The sequence below is a fragment of the Pantherophis guttatus genome, chromosome 1, assembly GCF_059756535.1.
Source record: "Pantherophis guttatus breed Tessera chromosome 1, ASM5975653v1, whole genome shotgun sequence".
In the NCBI taxonomy this organism is placed as follows: domain Eukaryota; kingdom Metazoa; phylum Chordata; class Lepidosauria; order Squamata; family Colubridae; genus Pantherophis; species Pantherophis guttatus.
Genome location: NC_142063.1, coordinates 320,351,876 through 320,364,663, shown reverse-complemented (window position 1 = coordinate 320,364,663; position 12,788 = coordinate 320,351,876). Strand labels below are relative to the sequence as shown.

Sequence of the window (12,788 nt, the reverse complement as noted above, 5' to 3'; positions counted from 1 at the left end):
AATTTTGGAATGTTAATGTGAAGTGTTAGTTAATTTTAATTACCTGATTAATTTCTTAATTTTTGTACCCAAACAATATAATACATCTTATAATATAGTAGAGTAAAACAGTGACTCTTTGAGAGCTGTATGCAATTTTTCATTTTAATGTATGCCGATGAGTGTACATTCAAAATGACAATAAAGTTATTCTAATATTTAAAAACAAAATAAAAACTTATGTAGAAATAAAAAGAACAGCAGGTCATAAAGGAATTCAAGATACGGTGTCAGAAAATTATAGTGGTCAGGTTTTACTTTAGTGGATCACACTGGTTGAAGCTACCTAGATACTTGGAAATGGCACATTTTTAAAAAAAATTTGATTGCACACTAGACTGAAGCCAATGCAAACAGTTGATTACTGTCTGACAAAATAAGTGTTCAGAGTCTTCATATAGAGGTAGTCCTTGACTTACAATCATTCATTTAGTGTCCATTTGAAGTTATAGCAGGACTGCAAAATGTGATTTATGACCTCTGTAGCATCCCTGGGGTCACATGATCAAAGTACAGGCTACTGGCCTGTATTTATGATGGTTACAATATCCTGGAGTCTAGTGATCACCTTTTGCGAACTTCTAACAAGCAGAGTCAAATGGGGAAGCTAGATTCACTTAACAGCCATGTTACTAATTTAACAACAGTGGTAGGTTGTCCCTGGTTTGCACCGGTTCTATAGAACTGGTAGTAAAACCGGCAGGAGGCTCCGCCCACCCACTGACCCTGACATCATCAGAATGCTTCTGCGTGGCCCCATTGCAAACCTGTAGTAAAGGTAAGTAGAACCCACCCCTGCTTAACAACTGCAGTTATTCATTTAACAATTGTGGCAAGAAAGGTCATAAAATAGGGCAAAACTCATTTGACAACTGTCTTATTTAGCAATGTAAATTTTGGGAGCATTTGTGGTTGTAAGTCACGGACCACCTATATTCTGTTCAGTTTAAATCCAATCCCACTTTCTCCTGTCTTTTCTATGGATTAAACAACAACAGCTTTGTGTTTCTCACTCTTCATATGAGGTGGAACTTGGTTACTTAAATATTCAATATTACTGCCCTTGGAAATTCTAATTCCCAAATGTGCATTTCACAAAAGCTCAAAATAAGCTGACATTAGTGAAAGACACTAAGAAAAACAAAAATGTCTTCTTTGGATGTGTTGAAAATACAAGAAAAGAAAAGAATCAGCATACCAACTGCTCAGTGAAGGCACTGATGGATATGAAGAACAAGAGAAAACTTCTTCAGCTATCTTCAAAATAGAAGTATGATAAATGAAACAGTCCACCAGCTGCTTAATACAGATGGCAAAAGGCTAGTAAGAAAAGGATAGAACTATTATTTGGCTTCCTATCCTCCATACCAAAAAGGTATAATTCCATAGGCACTCTGAAGAGCTAGGCGAAAGGTTTAGTTCAGTATTTCTCAATCTTGGCAGCTGCCACATATGTGGAAATCAATTCCAGAATATTCATTGCTGGCTAGGGAATTCTGAAAATTTAAATCCACATACTAGGGGGGCACCCAGGAAAGTCTGGCTAAACCTTTTTGGTTTGGGATTTTTTTTTGAGAGAGAGAGATCCTGGAAATGGGCCAAGTGTCCACTGACAGGATGATTGATACAGGGTCTCCAAACTTGGCAACCTTAAAGACTTGTGGACTTCAACTCCCAGAATTCCCAGAATTCTGGGAGTTGAAGTCCACAAGTTTAAAGTTGCCAAGTTTGGAGACCCCAGGTCTAATATATTAGAAGATTTTCATGCTGTTATTTGTCTCAGTTCTCTTTGCCAAATGTATTTACTGCTTTTCTATCTTTTGCCAGAATTTGGGACAAAACTACCATTTTTAAAAGGAAGTCTTCTTGATTTGAATGACATTTCTGACCCTGTTTGCTAAGAATTCTGCTGCCTGCCTCCTCTTCGTGATATCTTTCTGATTTGCGGTATACAGTGTAAAATGCTATTTTACAATAGTTTTCAATAATCTCCCGAGTACTTGACCTTCTTAATTCACCATTCCAATTTTCTTTTCATCTGTCCCCTAATTTTCTGAAGTTTGCTCATCTGAACCAGAGGTGGGTTTCAGCAGGTTCTGACCAGTTCTAGAAAACCGGTAGTGGAAATTTTGAGTAGTTCAGAGAACCAGTAGTAAAAATTCTGACTGGCCCTGCCCCCATCTATTCTCTGCCTCTGAAGTCCCAGCTGATCAGGAGGAAATGAGGATTTTGCAGTATCTTTCCCCTGCCACGCCCACCAAGCCACGCCCACAGAACCGGTAGTAAAAATTTTGAAACCCACCACTGATCTGAAGTCAAATGTATCTATTTTGCTTTCTCAGCAAGTGTCCATTTAAATGCACATTGATCATTGAGGGGTCCTTGGTGCTCTCTGAGCTCGGTTGTTTTCTTGTAGATGTTTCACTACCCAAACTAGGTTACATCATCGGTGCTAATAGGGAACACTGATAATGGTTTCCCCAAGGACTTTTCATTTTAACCCTGAGCTATAAATATTCCCCTTTATCAATACTGATCACTGTTTTTAATCAGTTCAATAACTTTTAGTTCTTTATCAAAAATCAAAAATAAAGATACATTTTAGGATTGTGTTCAGAATTATACTCCCCTCAGTTCCCTGAGTAGCTGTTACATGGCACAATCATGCTTTAAAAAGTTGTGGGTTTTTGTTTTTTTTTTGCCAAGTACAGAATGTGCATTTTCCCAATTATTTGAGAATAAATAAAACTGCATATTACTATTTCTATTTCTTTTTCTTTTTCAGATGCTTCTGGAAAACAGTAATTTGCCATGTGTAGTTTGGGGATTGAATATAATAGCATTGTCCCTAGTTCTAACTTGCTTGTGGGATTGCTATAGATGCCCATAGTGATTTGCTCAGTGTGTTAGTTCTGTGATTAAATTGGCATGTCATCCTAATCAAACTGGAGAGTGGTCTTGTCAATTGGGTTGTGACAAGATTCAGCCTTGGGCTTTGTAATCAATACTTTTATTAATGACTTGGGTGAGGAAGTGGAGGAAATACTTTTTAGATCTGTAGTTGGCGCAAAATTGGGTGGGAGTTCTAGTAGTGATAAATAAAATTCAGAAACAGCCTGTAAGTTAGAAGGAATGGGCTGAAAATAATTGAATGAAGTTAAATTAAATAAATAGATCTAACAGAGACAAAGTTATCCAGTTAGAAAGCACGAATCAAATGCATTGATATATGTTGAGGGATTCCTGGTATGGAAACAATACTTAGGGAAAAAACATTGGAATTATAACTGATTACAAACTGAATGTATGCACCATATAATGTGGCTGCATGAAAAAAAAAAAGGCAAATGCAGCTTCAGTTTCATTAACAGAAATGTGGTTTCCAAATCATGGGAAGTAATCACTCTGAATCAGAGGTGGTATTCAGCAGGTTTTGACCAGTTCTGGAGAACCGGTAGTGGAAATTCTGACTGGCCCCGCCCCATCTAGTCTCTGCCTCCCAAGTCCCAGCTGATCGGGAGGAAATGGGGATTTTACAGTAACCTTCCTCTGGAGTGGGGTGGGAATGGAGATTTTACAGTATCCTTTCCCTGCCATGCCCATCAAGCCATGCCCACCAAGCCATGCCATGTCCATCAAGCCATGCCCATAGAACCGGTAGTAAATTTTTTTGAATCCCACTACTGTTCTGAATGTCTTGTATTACAGGTCAAATATTTTATCAGTTCTGGGCACTGCACTTCAAGATGCATAGAAACTGGAACAGGTAGAGAAGTTTAAATACATTTTACAAGTAGACTGAGGTGTTATGTTTATCACTGAGAGAAAGAGCCTGAGATATGACAGAACAATTGAAATACCCAAAGGATGGTTGATAGAAGAATGCCAGGACCGTTATCCTCTTCAGAGAAGAGGACACATAGTAGATAAGCAAACACCTTTCCAATATAGTTCCTCAATCACTGATAGTGAAATGTACGTCCTTATCTTAAAATGGTATAGGAACCAATGAAACTCATAGCCTTTAAGAGCCATTCTGTGTAACACACATATGAACTCCATGTCTGTGCAGAGGGTTTCATAGAATGTCCCAGAGCTGAGATACCAGGAGGAATCCTCACCCCTCTCATCCCTTATTGTATCTGTCTTTAGACAGGTTCTCTTGCTGTTTTCTTTCTAATATCACCATAACGTCTTCTTGGAGAACATTATTTTATTTGCTGGGAAATATTTGTATTTGTTGTTTTCTTTAGCAGTTGGTATTGTTGGATTACTTGTTGGATCAACAAAGACATTTTCTTTGAACCCCTTTCTGGAAGCATTTTGTTCTGCTGGGATGAGGGTTAAAAACTCTTTTTTGCAGGGAGGGGATTTAACAGAGTTTAGAGTTCATCTTCGGAACATTACCAAACAAGCCTAGAATAATTAGTTCTGTCTTAGGACTTGTTGCGTAACAGGCCTGCTGTAGGTCCTTCACTACAATCTCTCTTAGGGACCCTGTTTGCAGGATTCAATATTATTGTATTGTCAGATTAAAGTTAGAAGTCTTGCAGATAGAGAGTCAAGGGCACAAATACAAAAACCGTTGGATATTTTTAGGCAGCATTTTCAATTCTCCACCTGCAAGTGGGCCTCCTTCAATTGATGTCTTTCCCATTGCTGTTATGTTTAAGTAAACATTAGATTGTTGAGTCTCGTCATTTATGCAATAGATTTTTTTCCTTTGCCCTGCAACCTTCTTGTTTAGAATCCATATTCCTCAGCACTGTGGCAAGTGGTTGTATTTTGCCTCACCAAGTGGACCATTGATCCTCTTCTTGTTGAGGATCATGCATGTGGAATTCTATTCTTTGTTCTTTCTAATACTAAAAAATGAGATATAGTTAGAATTTTGCCTGAATTTTTGAGAGTTTAGACTACATCAGGGGTGTCAAACTCGATTTCATTGAGGGCCACGTCAGGATTGTGTTTGACCTCGGGGGGGAGGGGCAAGGTCAAACACAATCCTGATGTGGCCCTCAATGAAATCGAGCATGGCCAGGATGAGCGTGGCCAGCTCGACGTCACTCGTGTCAGGGGCGCCTGTGGTAGCCCGAGCTCTCTGCCAACAAAAAAGGGCTACTGAGCTCCATTTTTTACTGTGATGGCCTCCTACAACCCTCTGCTGCCTATGGCCCTCCCAAGCTCCATTTTCAATGGCAGAGGCACTGGTGGCCGGTCCTTTGCTGTTTCCAGGGTGGCCCCATGGGCCAGATCTAAGCATCCTCCAGGCCAGATCTGGCTCCCAGGCCTTGAGTTTGACACCCCTGTATGACATTGTTCTATGTGAATTCTGCATGGTTATTTATCCTACACCTCCTTACAAAGGGTACTAATTTATAATGCTTGATCTCCTTGTCACATATATCCATATCAGAATTTAATAGAGTCATACTGATTTTCTTTGATTTTTTAAAATAAAAATGCTTATTTTCAGCTTCACACCATCAAGGATCTTCACTAAAGATGTGACCATTGTAATATCCTTGTATTTCAGAGTGTGATGATTTTCTTTGTTCAGATAGATGGCTTTTGATGATCCCCACTATCTAGTTGAATACTTCCACATTGGACATACGCTCCATTTTTTATTGTCCTAGGGCAGGGGTCTGCAACCTTTAACACTCAAAGAGCCCCTTGGACCCATTTCCCACAGAAAACAAAACACTGGGAACCGCAATGCCTGGGTGGACGTTGCCAACTTGACACTCCCCATGGTCACATGACCCCCCCCAGCCATGCCTGGTGGGCGTGGCCAACTCGCCATCCCCCCAGCCACATGATCCCCTAGCCATGCCTGGTGGGCGTGGCCAACTCAGCACCACTCCCACCCAGCCACAAAACATTTCGAACACGTGTATTGGAGGGTAGGGTGCAGTCAGCTATCAAACTGAATAAAAAATAGAATAGAATAGAATAGAATTCTTTATCAGCTGAAGAGGTTGCAGAAAAAAAATGCTTTTAAAAGCCTCTGACGATGAGGCAACTCAGCTGGGATCTCAGAGGCTTTTAAAAGCATTTTTTCCCCTACAACCTCTTCGGTTGAGCGGTTTGGCTTGCATTTGGGAGGTTTCCCCCCCACCCCTTTCGGCCATGCACGGAGCGAATCTCTTACTTACCTTCTCACTGAGTAGCAGTGACTTCTTGGATAGCGAGGTGAGGAGTGACTGGGACTCTCTTCTTGCTTCTCTTATCCGGCGAGGGGAGGAGGGGCGGGGGACAGACGGGGCCAACCAGGTGAGGAATCTCTCCTTTTCTCAAGCCATGTGATAAGTGACTTGGGCAACGGGCGGGGCCAATCACATGAGGAGTGACTGGGAGGGGAGCGAGTCTTTTCTCTTCTCAAACTACGTGAGGAGTCACTGGGCCCAGGACGAATGGATGGATGAAATCAGCCGGTACTACCGGTGAAAATGTTAACTACCGGTGGGTGCGACAGGGACCCACAGGAGAAAGGCTAAAGAGCCGCATGTGGCTCCAGAGCCATGGGTTGCCGACCCCCGTCCTAGGGTCTATATGCAACTCTAGAAGTCCTATCCTTCCCCTTTCCAATTTTTCCTTTATTGAAGTAACTCTGTTGCTTCTACCAAGAGAAATATAAGATATGCTCACCTGATTACTATGCTCCATAAACAAGATATAACATAAAGATTATTGAATATTTTATCTGCAGCCAATTGATCATGTCCTACGCCAGATTTTACTTATGAGTTATATTGAACTGTTTTATTAAGATATTCTGTTCCTCATAGTCTTATTGGAATCATATTTTTTCCACTTATTTCTTCTAAAAAATTAAGTTGTGTAGATCTCTAAAATTTCAGTAAGATTCCCGTGGCCTCAATAAATTTCTTTATTCTTTTTAATTTTGAAATCTGATATTCTCACAATTTCAGACTTGGCTTTCATCAAAGCTACAAAATTGTTGAGGGGGTTTCAAGGAGTTTTCTTCCAGATATTCATAGCTAAGACTTGTGAGTCTTGTTCACTTTTTGCTGAGGCTTGAAGGCGCTTGTGCCCTGTTACGTTTAAATGAAAGCAACAAAGGTTTTCTTTTAGTACCCCTGTGTGTGTGAGGATATTCTTATTTAATATAAATCAGCAGTTGTGCTTGATAGCCTTCAAATGTAAGCCCTTGAATGAAATGACTAATGCACTTCTGTGCGGCCTGTGAAATAACATATGCTATATTTTAAGGGAATAACAACACCTGTTTTTAAACAGCATATTCAATAATAAACGAAATGGCAGAGCCTGTTTGTAATGAAACAGAGAGCATCACTTCCAGGGAAAGACATTGGATAACTTCCTTCTTGCTTTTACGGTTCTGGAATTTCAAGATTCCTGAACAATTACAGGATAGTATAATAAAGAAATACAAGGAAGAAAGACATCATTGTGAGGAAAAAAGAGGGTGGAAAAAAAATCCAAGAATGAAGAGTATATTTCAAATTACAATTGTTAAGATAGTGGACAATTAAAAACAGTGAACATTATATACTGTATAGTATAATACAAGGATAAAATATTTAAACAAAGAAACAGTTCAATATTTGCTAAAATGTTTTGTAATACATAGATATTTCAATGATATACAACAATTTTGTAGTACAATAAGCACAGATCAAAATATTTAGAAATTATTTAATGCCAAAAAAGTTAAATGTGAATTTAATGCACACTAATGAATCCTTTGGGTGGTTTGTTATATTAGATTTTTGGCAGTCAAAAATTGGTAAATCTCCAGCTCTTCATTAGAATATCTATGATTCATATATATGGATTCTTTCTCTTCAAGATCGTGGTTGCAATCTTATAGCCTCAGGATAGATCCATAAATTTGGAAGCCTTCCAAATCTGAGGCCCAGAAAGAGAAATAAAAGGATAATCACACTTGACACCTGATTTTAGCTAGAGTAGCCCTTAGGAAAAATACTTGAATGTCATACTATAAACCTTGTTCTTAAATTATATTCACCCTTTGGATTGCCAACTATTGGATTTTCTTTGCTAAATATGTGCATTTTCTTGATGGGAAAATATGTCCATCATCTTTTTTTTTTTTTACCTCATATGTGATAAAAGGAAAATTATTAAAATAGTTCTTCTCTGCTCCACTATTACACACATAGGTTCTTGCCTCAATCCCAGCAATTTTTTTCTGGTACAGTATAATAAAATTTATCTTCCACATGGGGAGCAGATGGATCTCTTGTGGTAGAACAGTGTGGTCCTTCAAGACCTCTAGTATGGTAGCTGGCTACTCTTCCATATTTGTGAATCATATAAATCAAAATGATCTTATTATTTACTACAATTGTGCTTCTTCAAGGGCTATTCAGTAACTTCAGAGCACCCACTAACTGTGTTACACGCAATCTTTAAAACTAGAGAAAATGGTGGGAACTATGTGCTATGAAGGAAGACATGGCTCTCCCCCAAAAACGTAGATATTTCAAAGATGCAGAACCCATTTGTGTGAATTCAGAAATGACCAAAGAGTCACAGTTAGTTGTTCTTGTTTAGTAACTGCTCCATTTAGTGACTGCTCACTGTTATGATAGAGATAAAAATGTTTCATGACCAATTATCACATTGATAACTTTCTCAGGTCTGTAAATCAAAGGAAAGTTAAAGTAAGATCATAAGCATAGTTGCAGTTTCACATAGTGTAGTGACTGAATTGTTGTCTCAATGACAAACAAAGTGACTGCTAAACAAAGACTACCTATAACCAATTCTTAACTGCTATCTTTTCCATCTTGGAGTACTGATGCATAATAATGTATTTGGGTGCAAGAATCTGTCTCACATACATACATTTTTTGGTATTTATAAATATATTTGTGTATCTAATGAAGTAGGTTTAGTCCATAGATCTACACAATACAGCTAATCCTCAACCTACAACAGTTCATTTAGTGACTGTTCAAATTTACAACGGCACTGAAAAAAGTGACTTATGACCGTTTTTCACACTTATGACCATTGCAGCATCCCCATGATCACATGTTCAAAATTCAAATGCTTGGCAATTGACTCATACTTATGACGGCTGTAGTGTCCTGGGATCATGTGATCCCCTTTCGTGAACTTCTGACAAGCAAAGTGGGGAAGCCAGATTCGCTTAACAATCATGTTACTACGTGTAACTGAAAGCTGCAGTAATCACTTAACAACGGTGGCAAGAAAGGTCGTAAAATGGGGCAAAATTAACAACAAATATCTCACTTAGCAATAGAAATTTTGGGCTCCATTGTGGTTGCAAGTCGAGAACTATCTGTATAATTAATCTTGCCAATTTTTAGAATAACACCATTCTGGAAGGCATTTAGGTGGTTTCATTAAGTTTTGTCACTGAAGCTTGCATTGAGGCGCTCTTAGATTTGCAGTCTTTCCTTCTGAAGACTGCACAAAAACCAAGCTTAATTTTTTGGGGATGTGGGTGTGGGCGGGAGAAGCTTTAAAACTTTTGGATGAAGTAATATTGGCAGCTTTTAAAGGGCATGGATAATTCACAGGTGATGCTTCATGTATTGGCTTTGAAAATTCCAACAACACTTTTTAGTCTTTTATGTTATTTTACGGTAGATTGCAATAACACACATAAATACTCCTGTATTGGGACAGAATGTTATCTCCTTCAGCTCTATAGCCTTGCAACAGCTAGCATTTGGACTGGAGCTAGGTCTCTTAGTTTTGTAAAAAAAAAAAAAAAGACAGCAATTGGCATGCATACAGAACAGTGCAGAGCAGCTTCCTAGCAGAAGCTTCCAGAGTTAACTAAGAGATTATGCATACATGTGATTGGCTGTCCTTCCTAGTTGCTAAGGAACGCTCTGCACTTTACTATTTAACACTTAACTTGCAGGTTTTGTGTGATCTCCTAGTATTGCTGTTTTTCCAACATGATGTTCATATTTGGAGGCAGAAGGTATATCTTCCTAGTGGTCCTTGGTGCTGCTCTTCTACTTCGCAGCCACATAGCATTATATATTCTTCACATGTGCTTACCAGATTCTGTGGTGTTCTGGATGATTCACATAAAAACATGCAAAATACTGTTTTGTGAGTCTGGCTAAAATTTAAATGAAATCATCTTAATTCATGGGAGTGCTTTGTCCCTTAGCTGATTATTTATCTTTCAGCAATGGCACATATATAAAACGATGCCTTTGTGCACATACCAAGTTTATTTTCAGAGAACTGAGGCTTGCAAATTTAGGGGAAAGATACTGACAAAAATGCCAAGGTTCTTGAGTAAGTGCAACAGGCATATATAATATTTTAAGCACAACCAACTGTGTGGTTGGTGTGAACATTCATAAACAAAAAAACTACTCCATTTGAAGTCTATAAGGATACATCTTCATTTAATTTACTTATTCGTTAGAATTAATGAAATGAATAGTAAGGACGTTGGATAAACAAATCACCTTACATTGGTTGAAAGCCCTATATTTCATTGTTCAAAATGTAAAATCTGTGTTCCAGTTTTTAATGTGCAAAAGTTCCTGTATTTCCTGAGTGAGAAATAAAAGGGTTTTTATATGCAGCAACAGAACTGTACTGTTACATTTGTTTATTTTCTATTCTCCAATATCCTTTCATCTCATATCTGAGATTCATGTGAAGTAACAACATTAGTATAAAACCGAGAAACATAAAGTACTTATTTTTCATGAAATTTACTGAAAGGACAGCATGAACACATGCAGCTTGAAGCTGGGTTGTGGGGTGATAACATAACAGGCATCATCCCCTCCAATAGTCTGTCAGTAAATGCATCAGTTCCAAAACATTTTGTCAATATGTATTTGGAGCAGTCACTATTATCTAACCACAAACCACAAGCAGAGTTTGTATTTGCTGACTGAGAAAGTCTTCTAGATTGCCCCTCTGCTTCTAGCTGTCGGTGAAGCGAAACATCAAAGTTAGAGAGGCAGAGACATCCTGCTGTTGGGGACCCAAAACAGGAACAAAGTGGGGTTCTTTGCCATACTGTCATGTTCATTGGACACTGGCTGCTACCAACTAAAAGTATGTATTCCCATAACGCATGAACTGGGAACATGTGTGAATATTTTAGTTAGTGCTACATGGATATATTGTAGATGCAGTTTTTATTTATGATGTAACCATGAAACTCATGTTTGAGTTTTAGGGTGTTGGACTAATTGGGGAACTTGCTTTCTTTTCTTCTTCCAGAATTTACTTGATGCTGTTCTCACCCAGAGGAGGACAGTGTACTGACAACTGCCCATTGAAGATCAGTGCATGCGTTTGTTGAAATTCTAAGATTGCTTTGTACAGTTTATATGCTTTACTGAAGAATCTCATTTTTTGTTTCTCTATGAATTATCACCCCTGGAACAGTAGGAGGTAAGTTGCTTTCTTCCAGTTATTTCTTTTCTTGCTTTTTCTCCTCTCCACCTCTAAGAATAGATTAATGCTGTAATAGATGGCTCTTGCATGGACTCTGTCCATGTGATTTTGCTTAAAGCAGGAATTCCTCTTCTTTTCCTTAGTTTATTTTCAGAATTGCATTATCCTGAGGTTGTTATTACCAAATCGGTCTTTCCGGTGCATTGCAATAAAGATTCCACTAGATATGGTGGATATAGAAAAGAGGTTTATGTCCTTAGAACCAAGCTTTGGGCTTGGAGAAGCTGAAGTGACTTGCTTGATTATAGCAAATTAGAACTTTTGCTGATTAAACTGGACATGACTGAACAGGAAAAGAAGCTGATGAAATTAAGGTTAAAAATGAGAAGACAACCCCATTTTAATACATAATTTATTCTACTGGACAGATTTAATGTTATTTAAATTCTGGGATTCACAGCTTCCACAATGCATGTGTAATCTAGGAACAGATTTAGGCAGGTAGTCAAAAACCTGTTTTTGTTCTGGCATCTTTCTCTTGTCCACTCCTGAAACTTGAGCTAGATCTTTGGAGGTAGTGGCACATAACTACCCTTTACTAATTTCAGAAGAGCTAAGCAGAGTGCAAATTAACTGGGAAATTAAAAAAATATTCAAATATTGTAATCAATTAAGACTGATCTGCATGACCTGGTTGTCCCAGCATGATTGCAGGCCACTAATATTTCTTGAGGTTAGAGATACACTACACCCGTGATGGCGAACCTATGGCACGGATGCCACAGGTGGCACTGAGAGCCATATCTGTGGGCATGCGAGTGTTGCCCTAGCTCAGTTCCAGCATGCATGGATGCGCCAGCCAGCTGATTTTCAGGCCTTCCGGGCCCACCGGAAATTGGGAAACTGGCCGTTTCTGGCCTCCAAAGGGCCTCCGGCGGGTGGGGAAGGCCGTTTTCGCCCTCCCCAGACTCCAAGAAAGCCTCTTGAATTATGGATGTGGGCACACGTGTGCACAACCACTCCACACTCCCCCTGCTTTTGGCACGTGACGGCAAAAAGGTTAGCCATCACTGCACTACACAATCCTTTACCAGCCACCAAGAAGGCAAACACTCTGGTCTTTTTCTGTTACGCATCCAAAGTAATGTTTTCCACTTTGTGCCAGCAAAAGCAATACTGTTTGGTTTACCTGCTGTACTGCATTTTATTGCAGGCAGATGCATCAATTCCAGGTGGCTATTATGTGCTCTGACAGAGATGCCCCCCTTCCCTATGGACATGGGCTGTTGCCCTCCATGTCCATTTTCTTCTTGACTGCTGAGTTT

At 39.0% G+C, this 12,788-nt stretch overlaps 1 protein-coding gene across 13 annotated transcripts in view; it reads left to right on the top strand.

The window, feature by feature from the left end:
- The window catches only part of NCOA1 (nuclear receptor coactivator 1), a 294,599-nt gene that overhangs the window by 72,350 nt on the left and 209,461 nt on the right, over positions 1-12,788 (top strand). For 8 of the 13 annotated variants that reach the window (XM_034421269.3, XM_034421265.3, XM_087883325.1 and 5 more), the window contains exon 3: positions 11,287-11,460. The exons of 3 other annotated variants lie outside the window; for them this stretch is intronic. The gene's annotated coding sequence lies outside the window, so the exon portion shown is untranslated. Of the gene's footprint in view, positions 1-10,927; positions 11,119-11,286; positions 11,461-12,788 lie in introns of those variants that run through there. 2 more of the 13 variants (XM_087883320.1, XM_087883318.1) reach the window with 2 other exon arrangements.